Genomic DNA, 22,942 nt, shown 5'->3' on the forward strand with positions numbered 1-22,942 from the left:
TGATTAACAGGATCACATCATTAGGTGAATGATCTGATTGACATGACCCATTCCATTAGCTTAGCACCTGATCGTTTAGTGTGTTGCTATTGCTTTCTTCATGACTTATACATGTTCCTATGACTATGAGATTATGCAACTCCCGTTTACCAGAGGAACACTTTGTGTGCTACCAAACGTCACAACGTAACTGGGTGATTATAAAGGAGCTCTACAGGTGTCTCCAAAGGTACATGTTGGGTTGGCGTATTTCGAGATTAGGATTTGTCACTCCGATTGTCGGAGAGGTATCTCTGGGCCCTCTCGGTAATGCACATCACTTAAGCCTTGCAAGCATTGCAACTAATGAGTTAGTTGCGGGATGGTGTATTACAGAACGAGTAAAGAGACTTGCCGGTAACGAGATTGAACTAGGTATAGGATACCGACGATCGAATCTCGGGCAAGTAACATACCGATGACAAAGGGAACAACGTATGTTGTTATGCGGTCTGACTGATAAAGATCTTCGTAGAATATGTAGGAGCCAATATGAGCATCCAGGTTCCGCTATTGGTTATTGACCGGAGACGTGTCTCGGTCATGTCTACATTGTTCTCGAACCCGTAGGGTCCGCACGCTTAAGGTTTCGATGACAGTTATATTATGAGTTTATGAGTTTTGATGTACCAAAGTTAGTTCGGAGTCCCGGATGTGATCACGGACATGACGAGGAGTCTCGAAATGGTCGAGACATAAAGATTGATATATTGGACGGCTATATTCGGACACCGGAAGTGTTCCGGGTGATTTCGGAGAAAACCGGAGAGCCGGAGGGTTACCGGAACCCCCTCGGGAGAAGTAATGGGCCATATGGGCCTTAGTGGAGAGAGAGAGGGGCTGCCAGAGGTGGGCCGCGTGCCTCCTCCCCCCTGGTCCGAATTGGACTAGGAGAGGGGGGGCGGCGCCCCCCTTTCCCTCTCCCTCCCCACTTCTTTCCCCCTCCTAGTAGGAGTAGGACTCCTACTAGGAGGAGGACTCCTCCTTGGCGCGCCATAGAAGGCCGGCCGACCTCCTCCCCTTGATCCTTTATATACGGGAGCAGAGGGCACCCCTAGACACACGAGTTGATCTTCACGATCGTTCCTTAGCCGTGTGCGGTGCCCCCTTCCACCATATTCCACCTCGATAATATTGTAGCGGTGCTTAGGCGAAGCCCTGCGATAGTAGTACATCAAGATCGTCACCACGCCGTCGTGCTGACGGAACTCTTCCCCGACACTTTGCTGGATCGGAGTCCGGGGATCGTCATCGAGCTGAACGTGTGCTAGAACTCGGAGGTGCCGTAGTTTCGGTTCTTGATCGGTCGGGCCGTGAAGACGTACGACTACATCAACCAAGTTAACGCTTCCGTTGTTGATCTACAAAGGGTACGTAGATCACACTCTTCCCCTCTCGTTGCTATGCATCACCATGATCTTGCGTGTGCGTAGGAAATTTTTTGAAATTACTACGAAACCCAACAATATGTATATCAAATATACTTATGTTCACTTTGCCATCCTTCTTATCCGCCAATCACTTGGGGTAGTTCTGCTTCCAATGACCAGTCCCTTTCCACTAGAAGCACTCAGTTTCAGGCTTAGGACCAGACTTGGGCTTCTTCACTTGAGCAGCAACTTGCTTGCTGTTCTTCTTGAAGTTCCCCTTTTTTCCTTTGCCCTTTTCTTGAAACTAGTGATCTTGTCAACCATCAACACTTGATGCTCTTTATTGATTTCTACCTTCATCGATTTCATCATGAAGAGCTTGGGAATCGTTTTCGTCATCCCTTGCATACTATAGTTCATCACGAAGTTCTACTAACTTGGTGATGGTGACTAGAGAATTCTGTCAATCACTATCTTATCTGGAAGATTAACTCCCACTTGATTCAAGCGATTGTAGTACCTAGACAATCTGAGCACATGCTCACTAGTTGAGCGATTCTCCTCCATCTTTTAGCTATAGAACTTATTGGAGACTTCATATCTCTCAACTCAGGTATTTGCTTGAAATATTAACTTCAACTCCTGGAACATCTCATATGGTCCATGACGTTCAAAACGTCTTTGAAGTCCCGATTCTAAGCCATTAAGCATGGTGCACTAAACTATCAAGTAGTCATCATATTGAGCTAGCCAAACGTTCATAACGTCTGCATCTGCTCCTGTAATAGGTCTGTCACCTAGCAGTGCATCAAGGCCATAATTCTTCTGTGCAGCAATGAGGATAAACCTCAGATCACGGATCCAATCCGCATCATTGCTACTAACATCTTTCAACACAATTTTCTCTAGGAACATATCAAAATAAACACAGGGAAGCAACAACGCGCGCTATTGATCTACAACATAATTTGCAAAATACTACCAGGACTAAGTTCATGATAAATTTAAGTTCAATTAATCATATTACTTCAGAACTCCCACTTAGATAGACATCCCTCTAATCCCCTAAGTGATTACGTGATCCAAATCAACTAAACCATGTCCGATCATCACGTGAGATGGAGTAGTTTCATTGGTGAACATCACTATGTTGATCATATCTACTATATGATTCACGCTCGACCTTTCGGTCTCCGTGTTCCGAGGCCATATCTGTATATGCTTGGCTCATCAAGTATAACCTGAGTATTCCGCGTGTGCAACTGTTTTGCACCCGTTGTATTTGAACGTAGAGCCTATCACACCCGATCATCACGTGGTGTCTCAGCACGAAGAACTTTCGCAACGGTGCATACTCAGGGAGAACACTTCTTGATAATTATTGAGAGATCATCTTAAAATGCTACCGTCAATCAAAGCAAGATAAGATGCATAAAAGATAAACATCACATGCAATCAATATAAGTGATATGATATGACCATCATCATCTTGTGCTTATGATCTCCATCTTCGAAGAACCGTCGTGATCACCATCGTCACCGGCGCGACACCTTGATCACCATCGTAGCATCGTTGTCATCTCGCCAATCTTATGCTTCCACGACTATCGCTACCGCTTAGTGATAAAGTAAAGCATTACAGCGCAATTGCATTGCATACAATAAAGCGACAACCATATGGCTCCTGCCAGTTGCCAATAACTTGGTTACAAAACATGATCATCTCACACAATAAAATTTAGCATCATGTCTTGACCATATCACATCACAACGTGCCCTGCAAAAACAAGTTAGACGTCCTCTACTTTGTTGTTGCAAGTTTTACGTGGCTGCTACGGGCTTAAGCAAGAACCAATCTTACCTACGCATCAAAACCACAACGATAGTTTGTCAAGTTGGTGTTGTTTTAACCTTCGCAAGGACCGGGCGTAGCCACACTCGGTTCAACTAAAGTTGGAGAAACTGTCACCCGCTAGCCACCTTTGTGCAAAGCACGTCGGGAGAACCGGTCTCGCGTAAGCGTATGCGTAATGTCGGTCCGGGCCGCTTCATCCAACAATACCGCCGAACCAAAGTATGACATGCTGGTAAGTAGTATGACTTATATCGCCCACAACTCACTTGTGTTCTACTTGTGCATATAACCACTGTTGGGGAACGTAGTAATTTCAAAAATTTCCTACGCACACGCAAGATCATGGTGATGCATAGCAACGAGAGGGGAGAGTGTTGTCTACGTAACCTCGTAGACCGACAGCGGAAGCGTTAGCACAACGCGGTTGATGTAGTCGTATGTCTTCACGGCCCGACCGATCAAGCACCGAAACTACGGCACCTCCGAGTTTTAGCACACGTTCAGCTCGATGACGATCCCCGGACTCCGATCCAGCAAAGTGTCGGGGAAGAGTTCCGTCAGCACGACGGTGTAACGCCCGGGTAAATAAGCTACAGTGAACCTCTGCTAATGATGCCACGTCACCTCGATTACTGTTCCTAGTCTCGTGCTAGTTCGAAACTGATTCAAATTCAAATTCAAAATCAACCAGGGGATAAAAACTTTTCAAAATTTAAAACAAAAATGTTCGGGGTGTGCAAATAAATGCCTAGGAATTTATGGTGTGGGATCCATGCCTTTATAAAAGACCTAAATACTTAAAATGAATTAAAACAGAAAAGAAAATAAATAAAGAAAAGAAAATACAAAAACAGAAAACAAACAAAAAAATAAAAGGACCCCCCCACTGGGCCAGACGGCCCAGCCGGCAGGCCACCAACCGGCCCAACTGGGCAAAGGCCCAGCCGGCCACCCCCTTTCCCCTTATCCCCCCGCGACCCAAACCCTAACCCCCACGACCGCCCCCACTCGCCCCCTCCCCCAGTCGCTCTCCCCCCTCCTCCCCGATCCAGATCGGATCGAGGGGACGAGCCCGCTCCCCCCCCCACCTCGCGACGCATGCCGCCGCCTCGGCCTCGTCTCCTCCCCGTCGACGTCGTCCCCGACCTCCCCCTCAACCCCCGCTGCCCCGTCCCCTACGCTCCCCCGGTGAGGCCATGGCCCCCGCCCTCCTCCTACCCCTGTCGCTGCGCCCCTCCTCCCTCTCCGTTCGCCGGCCGCGCAGCTCGGCTAAGCCCGCGTGCCGGAGCTCACGCTCCGGGCCGCTCGCCGCCCCGTGCCGTGGCCTCGTGCTCGCCGCGCACCGCAGCGCTGCTGCCACTGCCCACCGCGACCTTGCCCCGCGCCGCCCCCGCTTCTGCTCTGCTGCCGCTGCCCACCGCTCGCCGGGCCGAGCCCCCTCCACCCCGCGCACGCCCCGCGAGCCTCCTCCCCGCGGCTCTGCTGACACCGCCGTGGCCTCGCCGCGCCCGGCGTGCCCCGCGCCTATTGGTGCCCGCCCTGCTCGCCCCACTGCGCTGCGCTGTTGCTGCCGCCTCTCACCGCTCAGCTTACGAGCCGCCGCCGATGCTCGTCGCCGCTGCTGTGCTGCTGCCGCGCCTGCTCGCCTCTGCCGCCTCGCGCGGGGCCGTAGCGCGCCCGCTGCTGCCTCCGGCGCCCCCTGCTGCATCGGCTTCCTCCGCCGGAAACGGCCGGCCGGTGAGCCCCGCCCTGGCCGCCGGCGCCAGTGCCCCCGTCGGGGCTCGATTCGCCCCTCGTTCGGCGGCCGCCCGTAACCGCTAGCGCCAGGGCCCGCTAAGACCCCCCCCCCCTGGGCCAATGGCATGCAGGCCCCACGCCAAAAAAAAGAATTAAAAAATATAATAATAATAAAAATAATTAATTAATTAATTAATTAGGGAATTAATTAAGTTAATTAATTATAATTAGATTAACCTAATCACTAAATTAACCTAATTAACTGTTAGTTAATTAAAACAGTGTATGACGAACGGGACCCACCTGTCAGGTTGACCTGGTCAACTGCTGACGTCATGCTGACGTCATGATGACGTCAGCAGACACTATTCTGGATAATGTTGATTAAATTAATTAAATAAATCCTAAAATTGATTTAAATCTTTTAAAATTAATATAAAATAAACCGTAGCTCGGATCGGAAAACTTTGTACATGAAAGTTGCTCAGAACGGCGAGACGATTCCGGATACGCAACCCGTTCGTCCGCCACACCTCCCTAACCTATCGAACTCGCAACTTTCCCCCTCTTTTTCATCTGTCCGAAAACGCGAAACACCGGGGATACTTTCCCGGATGTTTCCCCCCTTCACCAGTATCACCTCATACCGCGATAGGGCACCCCTAGCACCGATACTTGTCATGTCATACATCGCTATGCATCTGTTTGCTTAAATATTTATTGTTTCTTCCCCCTCTTCTCTCGCTAGACACCGAGACCGACGCCGCTGCTACCCAGTACGACTACGGTGTTGACGACCCCTCTCTCTTGCCAGAGCAACCAGGCAAGCCCCCCCCCCCCTTTGATCACCAGATATCGCCTACTCTTCTCTATACTGCTTGCATTAGAGTAGTGTAGCATGTTACTGCTTTCCGTTATTCCTATCCTGATGCATAGCCTGTCCTTGCTACTACTGTTGTTACCATTACCTGCTATCCTACTGCTTAGTATAGGATGCTAGTTTATCATCAGTGGCCCTACATCCTTGTCCGTCTGCCATGCTATACTATCGGGCCGTGATCACTCGGGAGTTGATCACGGGTATATACTATATACTTTATACATGATACATATGGTGACTAAAGACGGGTCGGCTTGAGGAGCACCCGCGAGTGGATCTTTGAGGCGGAGCGACAGGGCAGGTTCCGACCACCTAGGAGAGAGGTGGGCCTGGCCCTGGTCGACGTTCGCGGATACTTAACACGCTTAACGAGATCTGGGTATTTGATCTGAGTCTGGCCATTTGGTCTATACCCACTAACCATCTACGCGGGAGTAGTTATGGGTATCCCGGCGTCGTGGTATCAGCCGAAGCCTTCTTGACGTCAGCGACGGAGCGGCGCGCGCCGGATTGGACTGGAACGCCACTAGGCTAGGTCTGCTTCCGGCCGCCCACGCAACGTGCAGGTGTGCTAAGGGCGATGGGCCCAGACCCCTGGGCGCTTAGGTTTAGACCGGCGTGCTGACCTCTCTGTTGGTCTAGGTGGGGCTGCGACGTGTTGATCTTCCGAGGCCGGGCATGACCCAGGAAAGTGTGTCCGGCCAAATGGGATCGAGCGTGTTGGGGTATGTGGTCACCCCTGCAGGGAAGTTAATCTATTTGAATAGCCGTGATCTTCGGTAACAGGACGACTTGGAGTTGTATCTTGACCTTATGACAACTAGAACCGGATACTTAATAAAACACACCCTTCCAAGTGCCAGATACAACCGGTGGTCGCTCTCTCACAGGGCGACGAGGGGAGGATCATCGGTTAGGATTATGCTATGCGATGTTACTTGGTGAACTTACCTTTTGCTCTCTTCTGCATGCTGCAAGATGGAGGTGGCCAGAAGCGTAGTCTTCGATAGGACTAGCTATCCCCCTCTTATTCCGGCATTCTGCAGTTCAGTCCACATATGATACCCTTACTCCATTTGATACCCATGCATATGTAGTGTAGCTCCTTGCTTGCGAGTACTTTGGATGAGTACTCACGGTTGCTTTCTCCCCCTTTTCCCCCTTTCCTTTCATTCTGGTTGTCGCAACCAGATGCTGGAGTCCAGGAGCCAGACGCCAGCGTCGACGACGACTCCTACTACACCGGAGGTGCCTACTACTACGTGGTGCCCGCTGGCGACGACCAGGAGTAGTTAGGAGGATCCCAGGCAGGAGGCCTGCGCCTCTTTCGATCTGTATCCCAGTTTGTGCTAGCCTTCTTAAGGCAAACTTGTTTAACTTATGTCTGTACTCAGATATTGTTGCTTCCGCTGACTCGTCTATGATCGAGCTCTTGTATTCGAGCCCTCGAGGCCCCTGGCTTGTAATATGATGCTTGTATGACTTATTTTAATTGTAGAGTTGCGTTGTGATATCTTCCCGTGAGTCCTTGATCTTGATCGTACACATTTGCGTGCATGATTAGTGTACGGTTGAATCGGGGGCGTCACAAGTTGGTATCAGAGCCGACTGCCTGTAGGAACCCCCCTTCCACACTCCTTGGCCGAAGTCGAGTCTAGACATTGCAAAAACTTTTACTAACTTGGCTGTGTGCCTTACGGGCCCACGTCGCCATCGGGTGGTGCTAGGATCTTTTACTCCTCGACCTTTACTTTGGGACTCTGAACTCCCTTCTACTCGGGTTAAACGAATTTACTAACTCTGACACTAGGATCCCGTTACAACATTCACCCCAAAGTTGGATAAGCCCTAGTTATTCTTTAGAGTAGTACTTGAACATTATCCACATTGTCATTTGACTCCTGTGAAAACAACTTTGTTTTCAGATGGAACCCACGAGGCAGGTCGTGCGCCACACGACGGCCATTGGTGCCTCAGGATCACCTGCTGTGTTGGCTGAGATGATGGCCTATCTGGGTTATCGCTGGCACCCTGAGTACACCGTCTATGAGGAGTATCAGGACTTCAACCAGGAGCAGTACCGTGCCATCGTCCACCTCTACTCTCGAGAGTATGACTCCACCACCGTGCTGCACACTGCTCATGGTGTTGGAGTGACTATCGATATGGCGGTCCACGATGCTGCTTATGCTGCTCTGACACGTCTCCGTGGAGAGTATCAGGAGTTGGACACCTCCCCCTTCAGGCACATTGCTATTGCATCCGATGTTGGTGCGGAGGGTTACTACACTGCTGCCTACTCCACTGTCACCCGAGAGCCATTCTACCATCAGAACCTGGTTCTGCATGCTGATGGGCTGGATAGAGCTAACCGAGCTCTTCGCCACGAGTTGTACACCACCCGTCAGCACCTGTATCGTGCTCTGACGCTGTTGCACCCCTCTGTCCGCTCTGGTAATCTGTCGCGTTCTGCGATCTACCCTGCCCGGACCGTGATGCCCGAGGGCGTCGGCTGGCCAGATGTGGGAGGCTACTCTCCTGCATTGGGCCCTCTCCTGCCACCTGCGCATCGGGTTCCGCACCAGAGTATCCGCGGACCCCAGGCTACTCGCGTGGAGGTCTTCCCTTCGCGTCACTACCAGCTGTCGGGCTACACCTACCTCCGCAGTACCGCATGGGACTGACGTAGACTTGCTTATTAGTGTTAGATGCATTCGCCGCGAGCCTGTGTGCCGCCTATGATGTCTTAGTCTATGTACTGAACACTGTGTAACGAACTCTATGCATGATCTCTTTTGTAAGATATGCCGACTACTATGTGGTATCTATCGTGCTGCTTTCGTTGTGCATGTTTCATCATGAATGATTCTTGTTTTTACAATTCCTCAATGCTGAACTACCCCTGTTAAATATTAGCAGGATGGTTAGACCAGGTGGTCGTGGTCGTGGTGGCAACGCCCCACCACCGCCTGAGTACATGGCTGGTATGATCCAACAGCTTGAGATGAATCGCCAGTTCATGGAGAATATGATGGCTCAGTTTCCTCGCCCCAATATGAACCAGCAGCCAACCCCAGTAACTCTGCAGGATTTCATGCGCCTGAACCCAACAGTGTACCGCAGCTCAACTCAGCCTCTGGATGCTGATGACTGGCTCCGTGACATCACCTATGAGATGGAGTCTGCTGATGTAGCCCCTGCCAGCTATGTCACCTTTGCTTCCTTCTTCCTGAAGGGACCCGCAGCTCAATGGTGGGACAGCCACAGGCGTACACTGCCAGCTGGAACAATCATCACCTGGCCAGACTTCCAAGCTGCCTTCCGTGCTCGCTTCATTCCTCAGGGAGTTATGGACCGGAAGAAGCGTGAGTTCCGCAATCTCACCCAAGGCAACAAAACTGTGGAAGCTTATCAGCGGGAGTTTCTGGACTTGTCCCGCTATGCTGAAGAGGACATTGCAACTGATGCACGCAGACAGGAGAAGTTCCGGGATGGCCTTCAAGCTGACATCAAACTCGCACTTCTAGTGCATGATTTTGCTGATTTCGCCACTCTGGTGAACAAAGCCATCAATGTCGAAACTGGTCTGCAGGAATACCAGAGCTCTCACAGGCGCAACCGTGACACGGGCTCATCTTCGGGCCCGTCCTCGCAGAAGCGCAAGATATGGATTCCCAATAGCTTGTACCAGCCGGATGCACCTACCCCAAGGCAGACCTATGCTGCACCTCGTCTGCCTACTCCTCCGACTAGGCGGCCAAGACTCCCAGCTCCACCACCACAAGCTCCTGTTCCCACTCCCAATAATGGATTGTGCTTCAGGTGTGGACAACCAGGGCATCGTGCTAGGGAATGCAACCAGAACCCGAATCAACTGGCCCTTCCAGCAACTGGTCGTGGAAGCAACCAGCCCCGCAGCAACAATGCCAAGTCTTATGGTCGTGTTCATGCCAACCACGTTGATCTGAGCGAAGCTCAAGACCAGCCTACTACTGTGATGGGTACCCTCCTCGTAAATTCAGTACCAGCATCCGTTTTATTTGATACAGGTGCATCGCATTCATTCATGTCAGAAGGTTTTGCATGCTTGCACGACATTAAATGTGAGAACATGGATGCTTCACTATTAGTACACACCCCTGCGGGCCAATGTCGAACCTCCATGATTTGCAACGACGTCCCTGTAGAAATCGAAGGACTGGAATTCCTTGTCTCTCCCATCGTACTGAAGTCCTGTAGCATTTATCTCATTCTGGGAATGAATTGGTTAAAAGCGCATACTGCTTCTATAGTTTGCGCCACTAAGGTCGTCCATTTGCTACACCCTTCTAATGAAATAATAGCTTATCAAGCTCATCTAGTTCAGAACGCCGAGGCACGACTTTATGCCTTGAATGCGTTGAACGCTGCACCACTCGAGGGCATTGAAAACGTTCCCGTCGTTCGTGAATTCCAAGATGTATTCCCAGAAGAACTTCCAGGGATTCCCCCTGCTAGAGTTGTCGAATTCATCATCGACTTGAAACCCGGCACTACCCCTATAGCTAAACGACCCTACAAGATGCCGCCGCATGAACTCCTTGAGCTTAAGGAGGAAATCGACAAATCTCTTGTCAAAGGTTTCATTCGCCCAAGTTGCTCTCCTTGGGGAGCACCTTCTCTCTTTGTTAGGAAGAAGGATGGGACAAACCGATTGGTCCAAGACTACCGTCCTATAAACCAAGCTACCATTCAGAATAAATACCCTCTTCCTCGGATCAATGATCTTTATGATCAACTGGCTGGTTCATCAGTGTTCTCCAAACTCGACTTGAGGTTGGGTTACCACCAGATCCGTGTTCGTGAAGAGGACATCCCAAAAACCGCCTTCGTGACTCGGTATGGGTCATATGAGTACACCGTCATGTCGTTCGGCTTAACGAATGCTCCCGCCACCTTCTCCCGTCTGATGAATTATATATTCATGGATTACCTTGACAAGTTCGTCGTGGTTTATCTGGACGATATCCTTGTATTTTCCAAGAACGAGGAAGAACATGCTGGACATCTGCGTCTTGTGCTAGAGAAGCTTCGAGAACATCAGCTGTATGCTAAGTATTCCAAGTGTGAATTCTGGCTTCCCGAAGTAACCTATCTTGGGCATGTCATCTCCAAAGATGGTATTGCCGTCAACCCTGAACGAGTTCAGGCTATTCTCGATTGGACTCCTCCGAAGAATGTGAAGCAAGTCCGAAGTTTTCTCGGTCTCGCCAGCTATTGCCGTCGATTCGTCGAGAACTTCTCCAAGATTGCCAGGCCTCTGACTAATTTGTTGCATAAGGGTGTCAATTTTGACTGGACAGACAAGTGTCAGGAAAGTTTCCAGGCGCTCAAAGACAAGTTGACTTCTGCCCCCGTACTTGCTCCACCTGATACTAAGAAGGACTTCGTCATTTACTGCGACGCTTCCCGTCAAGGATTAGGCTGTGTCCTAATGCAAGAGCGCAGAGTGATTGCTTATGCCTCTCGTCAACTGCGCCCTCACGAAGAAAACTACCCGGTTCACGACCTCGAGCTTGCTGCTGTCATTCATGCACTGAAGCAGTGGCGACATTACCTTCTCGGTAATCGTTGCGAGATCTTCACCGACCATCAAAGTCTGAAGTATCTGTTTACTCAGCCAGATTTGAACCTACGCCAGCAAAGATGGATGGAGACTGTTGCAGACTTTGACGTGGGTATATCCTATACCCCCGGCAAGGCTAATGTAATGGCTGATGCCTTGAGCCGCAAGTCTTACTGCAACCACCTCCAGGTCCACAAAGTTCAGCCCTCGCTTGCCGAAGAATTTAGAAGGCTAAACCTCCATATTGTTCCTCCGGGATCACTCGCTCCCCCTCCCGAAGATTTCCCCAAATGGAACCTCCATGTTGTTTCCAAGGGTTCTCTCAATACCCTGGTTGCGAAACCAGATCTTGTGGACACCATCAAATGGATACAGAAATGTGACGATGAAGTCCTCAAGATTAAGCGCGACCTCAAAAGGGGAAAGCCCTCATTCTTCACGATCGCCGACGATGGCGCCTTGTATTTCAAAGGCCGCTTAGTGGTACCATGTTCGAAGAAAAACCTGGATAAGACTAAAAGGGTTATGCAAGAAGCTCATGATACGCCTCTGTCCATCCATCCTGGTAGTACAAAGATGTATCAGGATATTCGTCAAAGATTCTGGTGGTCTAATATGAAGCAGGACATTGCTCGTTATGTTGCTGAGTGTGACATTTGTCGCCGAATCAAAGCAGAGCATCAAAGGCCTGCTGGAACTCTGCAACCTATCTCTATTCCTGAATGGAAATGGGACCATGTTGAGATGGACTTCGTCACTGGTTTTCCCAAAACGCAGAAAGGTAATGATGCTATTCTTGTCGTCATTGACCGGCTTTCCAAAGTTGCCCATTTTCTGGCGGTCAAAGAGACAATCACTGCTAGTCAGCTTGCTACTCTCTACATGGCCAGAATTGTTTCACTTCACGGTATCCCACTGGTTATCAGCTCAAACCGTGGCAGCTTATTCACTTCAAGGTTTTGGGCGAGTTTCCAAGAAGCTATGGGAACTCGTCTATCGTTCAGTACTGCGTTTCATCCGCAGTCACAAGGGCAAGTTGAACGTGTCAACCAAGTTCTCGAAGACATGCTTCGAGCTTGTGTAATCTCATTCGGCAAGAAATGGGAGGAATCTCTTCCATATGCCGAGTTCTCTTATAATAATAGCTATCAAGCTAGTCTGAAGATGTCCCCCTTCGAAGTGCTTTATGGACGAAAGTGTCGAACCCCTCTGAACTGGTCAGAAACTGGGGAACGCCCACTCTTCGGTCCGGATATTATCCAACAGGCCGAAGAACAAGTTCGCATTATTCGCGAGAATCTCAAGACTGCTCAGTCACGTCAGAAAAGTCAGTATGACCGTCATCACCAAGACATGGTCTATCAACCTGGCGAAAGGGCTTATCTTCGAGTTACACCAATGAAGGGTGCTCACCGCTTCGGGATCAAAGGCAAGCTAGCTCCTCGCTATATCGGTCCATTCACTATTCTCGAAAGGCGTGGAAAGGTGGCATATCAACTGGAGCTCCCGCCGAACCTTTCTCAGGTTCACGATGTGTTCCATGTGTCACAACTCCGCCGTTGCTTCAAGGATCCAATCCGAGCGGTGGATCATGAAGTGCTCGAATTGCAACATGACCTTTCTTATAAAGAGCATCCGGTCCGCATTCTTGACCAAGCTGAACGCCGCACACGTCAGAAGGCGATCAAATTCCTCAAAGTCCAGTGGTCGAATCACTCTGAAGACGAAGCCACTTGGGAACGCGAGGACCGCCTGCGTGACGAATACCCCGCACTATTTCCTTCTATCTCCTAAAATCTCGGGACGAGATTTCTTGTAGTGGAGGAGTTTTGTAACGCCCGGGTAAATAAGCTACAGTGAACCTCTGCTAATGATGCCACGTCACCTCGATTACTGTTCCTAGTCTCGTGCTAGTTCGAAACTGATTCAAATTCAAATTCAAAATCAACCAGGGGATAAAAACTTTTCAAATTTTAAAACAAAAATGTTCGGGGTGTGCAAATAAATGCCTAGGAATTTATGGTGTGGGATCCATGCCTTTATAAAATACCTAAATACTTAAAATGAATTAAAACAGAAAAGAAAATAAATAAAGAAAAGAAAATACAAAAACAGAAAACAAAAAACAAAAAAAAATAAAAGGACCCCCCCACTGGGCCAGACGGCCCAGCCGGCCAAGCCACCAACCGGCCCAACTGGGCAAAGGCCCAGCCGGCCACCCCCTTTCCCCTTATCCCCCCGCGACCCAAACCCTAACCCCCACGACCGCCCCCACTCGCCCCCTCCCCCAGTCGCTCTACCCCCTCCTCCCCGATCCAGATCGGATCGAGGGGACGAGCCCGCTCCCCCCAACCTCGCGACGCACGCCGCCGCCTCGGCCTCGTCTCCTCCCCGTCGACGTCGTCCCCGACCTCCCCCTCAACCCCCGCTGCCCCGTCCCCTACGCTCCCCCGGTGAGGCCATGGCCCCCGCCCTCCTCCTACCCCTGTCGCTGCGCCCCTCCTCCCTCTCCGTTCGCCGGCCGCGCAGCTCGGCTGCGCCCGCGTGCCGGAGCTCACGCTCCGGGCCGCTCGCCGCCCCGTGCCGTGGCCTCGTGCTCGCCGCGCACCGCAGCGCTGCTGCCACTGCCCACCGCGACCTTGCCCTGCGCCGCCCCCGCTTCTGCTCTGCTGCCGATGCCCACCGCTCGCCGGGCCGAGCCCCCTCCACCCCGCGCACGCCCCGCGAGCCTCCTCCCCGCGGCTCTGCTGACGTCGCCGTGGCCTCGCCGCGCCCGGCGTGCCCCGCGCCTATTGGTGCCCGCCCTGCTCGCCCCACTGCGCTGCGCTGTTGCTGCCGCCTCTCACCGCTCAGCTTACGAGCCGCCGCCGATGCTCGTCGCAGCTGCTGTGCTGCTGCCGCGCCTGCTCGCCTCTGTCGCCTCGCGCGGGGCCGTAGCGCGCCCGCTGCTGCCTCCGGCGCCCCCTGCTGCGTCGGCTTCCTCCGCCGGAAACGGCCGGCCGGTGAGCCCCGCCCTGGCCGCCGGCGCCAGTGCCCCCGTCGGGGCTCGGTTCGCCCCTCGTTCGGTGGCCGCCCGTAACCGCTAGCGCCAGGGCCCGCTAAGACCCCCCCTGGGCCAATGGCATGCAGGCCCCACGCCAAAAAAAGAATTAAAAAATATAAGAATAATAAAAATAATTAATTAATTAATTAAAGAATTAATTAAGTTAATTAATTATAATTAGATTAACCTAATCACTAAATTAACCTAATTAACTGTTAGTTAATTAAAACAGTGTATGACGAACGGGACCCACCTGTCAGGTTGACCTGGTCAACTGCTGACGTCATGCTGACGTCATGATGACGTCAGCAGACACTATTCTGGATAATGTTGATTAAATTAATTAAATAAATCCTAAAATTGATTTAAATCTTTTAAAATTAATATAAAATAAACCGTAGCTCGGATCGGAAAACTTTGTACATGAAAGTTGCTCAGAACGGCGAGACGATTCCGGATACGCAACCCGTCCGTCCGCCACACCTCCCTAACCTATCGAACTCGCAACTTTCCCCCTCTTTTTCATCTGTCCGAAAACGCGAAACACCGGGGATACTTTCCCGGATGTTTCCCCCCTTCACCAGTATCACCTCATACCGCGATAGGGCACCCCTAGCACCGATACTTGTCATGTCATACATCGCTATGCATCTGTTTGCTTAAATATTTATTGTTTCTTCCCCCTCTTCTCTCGCTAGACACCGAGACCGACGCCGCTGCTACCCAGTACGACTACGGTGTTGACGACCCCTCTCTCTTGCCAGAGCAACCAGGCAAGCCCCCCCCCCTTTGATCACCAGATATCGCCTACTCTTCTCTATACTGCTTGCATTAGAGTAGTGTAGCATGTTACTGCTTTCCGTTATTCCTATCCTGATGCATAGCCTGTCCTTGCTACTACTGTTGTTACCATTACCTGCTATCCTACTGCTTAGTATAGGATGCTAGTTTATCATCAGTGGCCCTACATCCTTGTCCGTCTGCCATGCTATACTATCGGGCCGTGATCACTCGGGAGTTGATCACGGGTATATACTATATACTTTATACATGATACATATGGTGACTAAAGACGGGTCGGCTTGAGGAGCACCCGCGAGTGGATCTTTGAGGCGGAGCGACAGGGCAGGTTCCGACCACCTAGGAGAGAGGTGGGCCTGGCCCTGGTCGACGTTCGCGGATACTTAACACGCTTAACGAGATCTGGGTATTTGATCTGAGTCTGGCCATTTGGTCTATACCCACTAACCATCTACGCGGGAGTAGTTATGGGTATCCCGGCGTCGTGGTATCAGCCGAAGCCTTCTTGACGTCAGCGACGGAGCGGCGCGCGCCGGATTGGACTGGAACGCCACTAGGCTAGGTCTGCTTCCGGCCGCCCACGCAACGTGCAGGTGTGCTAAGGGCGATGGGCCCAGACCCCTGGGCGCTTAGGTTTAGACCGGCGTGCTGACCTCTCTGTTGGTCTAGGTGGGGCTGCGACGTGTTGATCTTCCGAGGCCGGGCATGACCCAGGAAAGTGTGTCCGGCCAAATGGGATCGAGCGTGTTGGGGTATGTGGTGCACCCCTGCAGGGAAGTTAATCTATTTGAATAGCCGTGATCTTCGGTAACAGGACGACTTGGAGTTGTATCTTGACCTTATGACAACTAGAACCGGATACTTAATAAAACACACCGTTCCAAGTGCCAGATACAACCGGTGGTCGCTCTCTCACAGGGCGACGAGGGGAGGATCATCGGTTAGGATTATGCTATGCGATGTTACTTGGTGAACTTACCTTTTGCTCTCTTCTGCATGCTGCAAGATGGAGGTGGCCAGAAGCGTAGTCTTCGATAGGACTAGCTATCCCCCTCTTATTCCGGCATTCTGCAGTTCAGTCCACATATGATACCCTTACTCCATTTGATACCCATGCATATGTAGTGTAGCTCCTTGCTTGCGAGTACTTTGGATGAGTACTCACGGTTGCTTTCTCCCCCTTTTCCCCCTTTCCTTTCATTCTGGTTGTCGCAACCAGATGCTGGAGTCCAGGAGCCAGACGCCAGCGTCGACGACGACTCCTACTACACCGGAGGTGCCTACTACTACGTGGTGCCCGCTGGCGACGACCAGGAGTAGTTAGGAGGATCCCAGGCAGGAGGCCTGCGCCTCTTTCGATCTGTATCCCAGTTTGTGCTAGCCTTCTTAAGGCAAACTTGTTTAACTTATGTCTGTACTCAGATATTGTTGCTTCCGCTGACTCGTCTATGATCGAGCTCTTGTATTCGAGCCCTCGAGGCCCCTGGCTTGTAATATGATGCTTGTATGACTTATTTTAATTGTAGAGTTGCGTTGTGATATCTTCCCGTGAGTCCTTGATCTTGATCGTACACATTTGCGTGCATGATTAGTGTACGGTTGAATCGGGGGCGTCACAGACGGCATGGTGACGATCTTGATGTTCTACCGTCGCAGGGCTTCGCCTAAGCACCGCTACAATATTATCGAGGATTATGGTGGAAGGGGGCACCACACACGGCTAAGAAAATGATCACGTGGATCAACTTGTGTGTCTATGGGGTGCCCCCTGCCCCCGTATATAAAGGAGTGGAGGAGGGGAGGGCCGGCCCTCTCTATGGCGCGCCCTAGGGGAGTCCTACTCCCACCGGGAGTAGGATTCCCCCTTTCCTAGTCCAACTAGGAGTCCTTCCATGTAGTAGGAGTAGGAGACAAGGAAGGGGAAGAGGGAAGAGAAGGAAGGAGGGGGCGCAGCCCCTCCCCCTAGTCCAATTCGGACTAGGCCTTGGGGGGCGCGCGGCCTGCCTCTCCCTCTCCCCTAAAGCCCAATAAGGCCCATATACTTCTTCTCATGTATTCCCGTAACTCCCCGGTACTCCGAAAAATACCCGAACCACTCGGAACCTTTCCGATGTCCGAATATAGTCGTCCAATATATCGATCTTTACGTCTCGACCATTTCGAGACTCCTCGTCATGTCCCCGATCTCATCCGGGACTCCGAACTCCTTCGGTACATCAAAACTCATAAACTCATAATATAACTGTCATCGAAACCTTAAGCGTGCGGACCCTACGGGTTCGAGAACAATGTAGACATGACCGAGACACGTCTCCGGTCAATAACCAATAGCGGAACCTGGATGCTCATATTGGCTCCCACATATTCTACGAAGATCTTTATCGGTCAGACCGCACAACAACATACGTTGTTCCCTTTGTCATCGGTATGTTACTTTCCCGAGATTCGATCGTCGGTATCTCAATACCTAGTTCAATCTCGTTACCGGCAAGTCTCTTTACTTGTTTCGTAATACATCATCTCGCAACTAACTCATTAGTTGCAATGCTTGCAAGGCTTATGTGATGTGCATTACCGAGAGGGCCCAGAGATACCTCTCCGACAATCGGAGTGACAAATCCTAATCTCGAAATACGCCAACCCAACATGTACCTTTGGAGACACCTGTAGAGCTCCTTTATAATCACCCAGTTACGTTGTGACATTTGGTAGCACACAAAGTGTTCCTCCGGTAAACGGGAGTTGCATAATCTCATAGTCATAGGAACATGTATAAGTCATGAAGAAAGCAATAGCAACATACTAAACGATCGAGTGCTAAGCTAACGGAATGGGTCAAGTCAATCACATCATTCTCCTAATGATGTGATCCCGTTAATCAAATAACAACTCTTTGTCTATGGTTAGGAAACATAACCATCTTTGATTAACGAGCTAGTCAAGTAGAGGCATACTAGTGACACTTTGTTTGTCTATGTATTCACACATGTATTATGTTTCCGGTTAATACAATTCTAGCATGAATAATAAACATTTATCATGAAATAAGGAAATAAATAATAACTTTATTATTGCCTCTAGGGCATATTTCCTTCAAGCGAGTCATATGCATCGCTCGATCAAAGAGTTATGCAGTGATTCAGATGCACGCAAGCGCCCCATGCATCGTTTTCGTGCAAAAATTTAAGAGTGCAAAACGTAATGCATACACACGCGCGTCCGGATACACACACGCGCGTCCGGATACACACACGCGTCCGGATTCACACACGCACCGTTCTCATCCTTTATCTCTTCCTCTTCCATCCATAGGCCTATAAATGGGGTGCCTCTCTTTCTCTCCCACCCACAAGCCAGATCCGATCCATTCTCTCCAACTTCAAACATCCAAGCGACCGAGCCCTCCCCAAGCAAGACCAAGTGAAGATGCAGTTCAACGGGCCGACCTTCAACCGTCCGCCTGTCGTGCCGGAGCTGCGCTACCCACCGGGCGTGCTCGTGGAGAGGGAGCTCCGTGTGTGGGCTATTTCAAGGTGGAGGGGTTCCGTCGAACTCACCCGCGCCTTCCTCAGAGCTGGCTATGCCCACCTCCCACGGGGCTCGCCGAGGATGTTCACCCTCAACGAAGTTCGTGACCGCGGCGGCATCCTCCTACTGCTCACGGTCACCTTCACCACCTCGTTTGACGCGCGCGAGCTCCTCAGCCAAGTCTTTTGGTGCGGCTGTGAGGCCATCTTCTTCACCGTCTACAACATCTACACCAACTACGAGAGCATCTTCCCCACTCCAGGCCAGATGCACTCCCTTCCCTACGACGAGGAGGAGGAGGTGTGAAGATGAAGATGGTGTTGAAGGGGCGCGCGCGGCCAAGGTGGAGAAGGAGGTAAAGAAGAAGATGTTCAAGCCCGGAGTCAAGCTCGTCATGTTTCGTTTTTTATTTTGTTGCTTTTCTATGTCGTGTCATGTTTCGTCATGTGTCCGTGAACTGTCCGTGAACTTATTATTGTAATGGTACGGTGTGTTGCATATTATCTAAGTTATTAGGGTTTATATGTGTGTTAAAAAATGTCCGTGCTCAAACATATCATTTCTTCCCTAAACCAAGTCATGAAGTTCGAGAACTTGTGATGAAAACCCTAATGAAATTCAGAGGGGGTGAGAAGCCCTCTGTTTCATTCAAAAAAATAAGTCATGAACTAACATGCAAATTTATTCCCTTTAAATCTTAAACCAAGTGCCACTCTAACCCTAAACCAAGTGTCACTCTAACCAAAATCATGTGGCAGTGCAAACATATGTTTTCAACCTTCCAACCCTCCAGAATTTCAGTGCAAAACAAAGGAAAACCACTCTCACGCGTGTGCAAACATTCACGGTCTCACTATTTTTTTTGACAAATTTCACAGTCTCACTATGTATACCTTCCTTCCCTACCCATGTCAAAGTCTTGCCATCTGTCCTAGCGGTTACCAGCGCAGCCCTAAACACCACAAACCCACGCGGTCCTGGGTTCGAGTCCCCAGCCACACCAATTTTTTGTGCATTTTCCATCCTTCATTTTTTAGACAAATTATTTTTCTCTCAATGCAATGCCCTTAAAAAATGTTCATTTATTTTGGAACGAGGTGTAAACCTCTACCAGAGCTGAGGCACATTTTCCATGACATTTTGGTCTTTGATTTAAATCACGGTGTATTTGAATTGGATTAATTAACAGCTCCAAAAAAATTCTAACCTTAATTGTTTGGCTCTGGAACAATTCAATTAGCTTCCACAAAAAGTTTCAGCATTATGATTTACTGCCTAAATTAAATCGGAATAGAAAATAGAAAAATACGCAAGAGAACCCCCGAATGGGCCTAATTGGATGTAGTTGGCCCATTAGTCTAGCCTGCACTTGGCTCTACGCTTTGAATTTGGCCCAAGAGCAACCTTTTTTTTGACAGAAAGGCAGAGCAGAGAGCTGCATTTCATTGATCAAAAGTTTCTTAATTCCTCATTTCTTCTCCTTTTTTCAACATATTTAAATTTTGGTCACTTCTTCTCTTTTTTTCAACATTTAAACAACTTTGACCAACATTTAAACTAGGTGAATTTCTCATACAATTTCAAGATTACAAATTCCTCCATAATTCATGCCTTTCCATACATTTTCAACATTACAACCAGTGCGATTACCATACCTACAAATGCACAAAAGTATTTGCAAATGGGTATTGGTAGTGCTTGATCTTCAAGCTTCCTAACCTTCTTCTTCAACATCCTAAGCTCAATAGCTAGCTCTCTGCCAGTGCGTGCTTCGCCCTCCATCTCTTCTTCCGGAGCTCGTGATGCGGTCACTGCCGTTCGTGGTAGCATGCGCAACCATTCTTCATGCTCTTCTTGCAGTTCATTCATCAGAGTCTTGGCCAGAGCATCGACCCAAAGAAAGAAGCATGTCACCTGCATGAACACCAAACAGATCAACCCATTGCTCAAAGATCCCGACCATGAAAATGGTGCAATTTCCCCGATTCTTACCCCATTCTCGCTGCACACGTAGAACGTACGATTATGGTTCCTCGGTGTGTGAGAAACCCTCCGATCAGCGCCCGCCCGACACCGCGGATAGACGAAGACAGGCATGTCCACACGCGTCTGGCTCTGCATCCGTGAGGTGGCGCGGGAGCTTGAGGAAGACATGGAGCTCGGAGCCGAATGGGATCTCAACGTCGTCGCGCCCTCCACAGCTAGCTTCCCACCGCCGCGCCCTCCACAGCTAGCTTGCCACCGTCGTGCTCTCTCTCTCGTCGTGGTCACCGCCGTGCTCTCTGTCGCCGTGGTCACCGCCGCTGTCGCCCGCTTATATAGCACACCCGCCAACGGCTCTCTGCCGGGTCCCACAAGCCACGCGTGCAACGGTCTGAATAAAATTGGTCGTCTCTGCCGCCTGGTCCCGCCTGTAAGGTCCGAGTCAAAAGGTTGACCTGACGGAGACGGCAGAGTTCACGGAACGAGTCGGTGCGCACGGACTAGGGGCAAAACTGAGCACAATTCGCATCTGAGGGCAAAACTGAGTACATGGACACCAATGAGGGTAAAAGGATAATTAACCCATTTATGATCACCCAGTTACGTTGTGACATTTGATAGCACACAAGGTATTCCTCTGGTATCCGGGAGTTGCATGATCTCATGGTCGAAGGAACATGTATTTGACATTGAAAAAGCAGTAGCAATAAACTGAACGATCATATGCTAAGCTAACAGATGGGTCTTGTCCATCACATCATTCTCCTAATGATGTGATCCCGTTATCAAATGGCAACTCATGTCTATGGTTAGGAAACCTTAACCATCTTTGATCAACAAGCTAGTCTAGTAGAGGCTTACTAGGGACTGGTATTTGTTTATGTATCCACACATGTATTTAAGTTTTTGGTCAATACAATTCTAGCATGAATAATAAACCTTTATCATGATTTAGGAAATATAATAATAATCATTTTATTATTGCCTCTAGGGCATATTTCCATCACGTAAACCCTAGTTTCTCATAGCGATTTGGGGGGAGGGGGAGGGAGCGGGTGTGGTGGTAGATACGGCCGTTAGGGATTTTCAGTTCCTGAGGAGGCGCGTTGTCGTGTTTTGGAGAAGTCCAAGTCGGGTCGGCGGCCTATGATGGGCCGAGCGCAGGCGTTTGACTGTTAGATTGGGCTTTGATCATGTAGTAAGAGCGACTTCAAGCATGTCGACCCATTTCGTCCGCTCGTGTTCGTTTGGATCAAAACGGACACAAAAACCAGCCCAATGCACTGACCCAAATAGATGCGCATCCACTTTTTGTCTGCCGGGCAATTCATTTCAGGCCTAAATATGGACCTCGCATGCGTCTGCGCGAACATGAGGCGGACGCGCGCGACGTCCGCCTACTCCTCCCTCCGGCCTGCAGGTCGGTGACTCATATGTCATTCTCTTCCTCCCATCAACAGCCAGCACACCCAGCCGCCCCACCCCGTCACCGCCGCCCCCCAGTTCGGCGGGACGGGGTGGGTTGTTTTTTACCCAGCCCATTGCGCGCAATAGTGATCAAACTAGGGACCTCCTAGTGGAGAACGCGGGTACCTCTCCACTCGAAAGATGAGATTGGTGGCTATATTTAGAATGCAAGTATGTAAGAACTATCAACGACAAAAGATCTATTTCTTTTTGGGGAATTTCAAATGCAATTTTTTTTAGAAAAGTGAATATTTTTTTAAACACAGACATTTTCAAATTTGTGAACAATTGTTTAAAGCGTGTTTTTTGGAAACATCTAATATGTTTGAATGATTTTTTTAAAAGGGAGATTTTTGCAAATTTTGACAAATTTAATAATGTTAAAGTTTTTGAAAACATGGTACTTTTGGGAAAATGGGATCATTTCTTGAAACTCTGAACAGAATTTGAAAATCCAGATTTTTTTGCATCAATAAACATTTTTTAAACTCCAAACAAAATTAGGAAAAGTCAAACATTTTTTGAAAAATTGTAATCTTTTCTTAATTTGTGAACAAAAATTGAAAACAGGAATATTTGTGAACTTCTGAACAATATTTGAAAAGTGAGAACATTTTATAAATTCCCAGACATT

This window comes from Triticum urartu, chromosome 2A (genome assembly GCF_056163025.1).
Source record: "Triticum urartu cultivar PI428250 chromosome 2A, HENAU_Tu73, whole genome shotgun sequence".
Lineage (NCBI taxonomy): Eukaryota > Viridiplantae > Streptophyta > Magnoliopsida > Poales > Poaceae > Triticum > Triticum urartu.